Here is a 4,192-nt window from a genome sequence, read left to right as displayed (position 1 = left end):
CCCCACAAATTACTTAATACAAGAATTTCCAAATTGTCCTTTTTTTTTTTTTTTTTTTTGTTTCTGAATACATCAGTGCAAAGGCTCCTTGTTAAAAACTGTACTCCTCTTCTTAGAACTGGGGGGTTGTCTTATCAGCATTTGCAAACCTGACTTGTAAAAGCAGTCTAGATTCTGGATGAATTCTGCCAGAGTGGTGAAACTATATGCAAACCTACTCCCACCAGCATCTGGATGACTGTTTGTATCTTTCCAGTTAGGTACATGCTTGAGAAACTCACTGGTACCTTGGTAACTGTTGTTATCCAGCCAGGTTTTTCAGTGTTTGACTTGAAATCTGACATGCATAAAAATCATGCTCTTTGGTCTTATGAATTAGGACAGAGCAGAATACTAATAAAAAATTAGCATGCGCCCCATTACACATAGACTCTGTAGATGGAAACGATACACAGATCAACTGTGGAATGAGAGAGGACGTTTCATGTCCTTTTCATCCTAAGGTTTCTAAAAGTTCACAATTACATTCTAGTTACACCAATTAGCTGCTAAAAGCTGTATCTCTTTGGCTTCCTGATTCTCCCTTCCTTATGAAGTAACTTTTGTAGTTAAAGGTTAACCTCAGTGTAAGATTTTTGGCCCTGTTACCAAATATTTGTAACTCTGTAAATCAGCACATTCCAACACATGATAACAGATTAATGGGTGGGGAAAAAAAAGAAAGTATCTTAGTAAGCAACATGCCTTCTACATGCACTCCGTAGAACTTGTGGGAGTGGGTTTCAGAAAGATGGATGCAATCTTACTCAACTCCCATTGTTAACCAAGAAACTTCTCCTCATGGTATACATACAGCTGATATTCTTCTGCTAAATGAAGACATTGATGATCTGGTCCTTGATGACACACTTTCCCAGAAGTCTGTATTGAAGCTGATAAAGGCTAATGATTGGAAGTTATTTCAGATAGCCCTACCTGACTTCCCTGCAGGGCTGCTATGAGCAGAGATAATAGATAGTCTTGTGCTTCATCAGTCCAGATGGGTTATATTATAACAGTTGCTGCATAGAAATGAAAGGCGTGGAACAATTAAATGGGGTATATTATTTTTGTATAAGCAGTCTGAAATAAACTGTGGATCTGATACCTACTAAATTCATTTGCAGACTGTTTCAAGAGTTTTATTTCAGCTTCCCTACTTTCATCAGGACTGCAGAAGTGACATACTTATTTCAGGACTTAAGCTCTTTTTTTTTTTTTTTTTTTTTTTTTTTTTTTTTATATATATTATACAGGCAAGACTTTATTCATTTATTTTGACATTCATATGGGTTACTGTTGTAATTGTTTCGCTATCTCAATATCCATCATAATGGAATCTCAGCGGGGTTTTCTCTTGGTAATCTCGCTTTATAATTAGGAGCATCATATCCAGACTTCTAATCAAATTGGAAAAGGTATAGTGGTTGCATGTAAAGGATTTTATTGAGTTCCTAGCAACCTCTGAAGCCCAGGTCCAACAAGTGCTCAAAAGTATTTGAAATCAATGAACTACTGCTAATAGCTTCATCGTATCTATCAGATAGGTTATCTGACACTACAACAAAAGCAAGTCTTCCCTTTTTCTAAGTGACAAAAAAGGTTTTGTTTACAACTCAGAATGTGGTCCTCCATTTTGTCCACTCCTCCCAAGTCATTTTGCATAAAACAATATTGACTTTCTACTAAACACGGTACTATGTAACCAATGAGCCAAAACGTAACCTGTCACCACTGAATACAAGAGAAGGGAAATATTGGAAAACATTTCTAAAAATTCATTTATTGGTTGGCCATTTGCTGCTGATTGAGGTGGATCCTAATTCCAAGTGAAGTTTGGGCAGCAAACTTAAATAATTACAAAAAAAAAAAAAAAAAAAAGCCTGCATTTGCCAGGACAACCTTCCTCAAAACTCATAGTTCACTGTCAGATCCTCACACAATTACTGAGCTATCTATTGCTAGGATTTTTGTTTAATGCACTCTTTACAGTGCTAAAATGTGCATGCATTACGCTTGCTTTCTTATCAGTCGATTCAATAAGAAATTCAAGAGTACAGCAAATAGGGCAGTAAAACGATGTTCTGCAAAATACTACTTAGGAATGAGATTTCCTGTAACACTTGCATGCTCCCTGAAATGAACCAAATAAGTATAGAGTTGCAGTTATGCCCAGAGACAGCTAAACGATACTGATTTAACAAGTGCCATTACACAGTGGGAGAGGTCTCTGACGATAGTAAGGAGAGATTCCTAGTGCTTTTAACACAGATGTCTTCTAAATTCAGAAATGCCACACAATTACTATAGATGAGGAAAAGGTTGGTATCTGTCACAGGGAGGAACAAACAACTTGTCGTAACAAAGCATGGAGTCAGCAAAGATGTCTAAATTATCATGGGTGGTGCCATGACAAGGGAAGGACAACACGATTATGGGGAGTCAAATGCCATTTTACTAACAAAATGTTGGCCTTGACTATGGACCTTTACTGCACCACAGTGATTTAAGGGGAATAAATTGTGCCACTGAATTACAAAGAATACAGGTAATGCTAAAGGACAGAGGCAGAGTTAAAGCTGATACTGTAGAGCTGCAATCTGCAACAAAAATCTGGAAATCAAAACCCTGCTCGCAAGGCACCCGTTGAATTTAGTGAGGTGACAAATACATGCACTATCAAGAGTGCATGAGCACACCAGCTTGTGTTATAGTCTGCTGCCTTATTCAAACAAATTTCCAGGATTATGAACAGTGCTAGTGTTCAATGGTGAAACATTTTTTTCTCGATTCATCATAATTAAAACTTTGCAGGCAAAGAATTCAGTTTCTACAAAGATACCCATTTATATATATATGCATGTATAATTTTTTTTTTTTTTTTCCTAGGTTAAAAGCACTGCTTTGAAACACTGGACCAGTGGGAAGTTCAGCTTGAAAAGGACAGGACATTCTGAATTGCCATAAAATTAATGTAAGAATTTGGTTGGTCCAACCCTTTATCCTCCAGCCTAGGTTAATAATTTTGAAATATTTCTGAAACATGCACTGTTATATCCCTGCTCAGAACAGGAGCCAGTATGGTACCCTTTGAGATAGGAAACCCAAGTTTTATTTTGTTTCACTAAGCAACTTCCACTGTTGCCAGAGAGTCTGTCTTGACACTCTGTTGTTTTCTTCACAGCCTGAGTGAGAAGTTTGCCCACACATCGACAGAAGGCAGCTCTGTCAGAGTGAATTTTGAAAAAGGACATCTGATTAGAGTTCCTGTTATCACTTAGATCAGAACAGAAATTTGTTTTCTTGTCTCTCTGTCCTTCTCTCTCTCTTTTATTTATTTATTTAAACAGAGAAAAAGCTTAAACAGGCCAGGCAGGCAAGAGAGGATAAGAATTTGTTTCTCATTATCCAAATATTTCCTAAACTGCAATGCTTTGAATAAGACTGAGTATTTTAGCCACTGCCTTATCCTTTTTGAAGAGAACTAATTATGGCACATACCTTACAAATATTGCTTTTGCTTACATGCCCTACATGATGTTCACCTCTTTTCACAATAGCGTAAGATTGCCAGTATAGTAATTGTACCATTCACTACAGCTCTATATTTCTTTTTTCCTCATAACAGGATAGTGAGAGCCAGTGCAGCTACGAGACAGAATTTGACACCCCAAAACTTAATAAATGATGTCTGTCAGGAAAAAAAAAAAAGGATTAATTTTTATGTCACTGGTATAGAAGCAACACACTCTCACACTGAAACAGAACAAGTGAGGTACAAAATCCCTGAGCTGCATTAAAATGGAAAACCCCAAGACATTGTTTTTTGGAAAATCGCTTTTCAGAGAATAACTGCGAAGCAAAAGGATTTATAACTCTAGCAATTCTGCCTTTGATAGTGTAATTGCCATTACTATTCAAATTCCTAGAGGGTCTGATCTTGCAGAGATGCTGAGCAGCTGCAGTTTCTATTGATTTCCGGTGAAACTACAAATGATCAGGACTTGAAAAATCCATACCCACTGTAATCTAATCCTTACAAAAAACAGTATTCTATTTCATATTACTTGAAAGTTATTTATTTCCCTCCATAGGTATTTCCAATGCAATTCTTCAATAAATAATAAATCACACAAAAAGAACATCTTTCAAA

This window comes from Coturnix japonica, chromosome 1 (genome assembly GCF_001577835.2).
Source record: "Coturnix japonica isolate 7356 chromosome 1, Coturnix japonica 2.1, whole genome shotgun sequence".
NCBI classification, from domain to species: domain Eukaryota; kingdom Metazoa; phylum Chordata; class Aves; order Galliformes; family Phasianidae; genus Coturnix; species Coturnix japonica.
The sequence above is the reverse complement of the archived record's forward strand: the minus strand, read 5'-3'. Positions refer to the sequence as shown.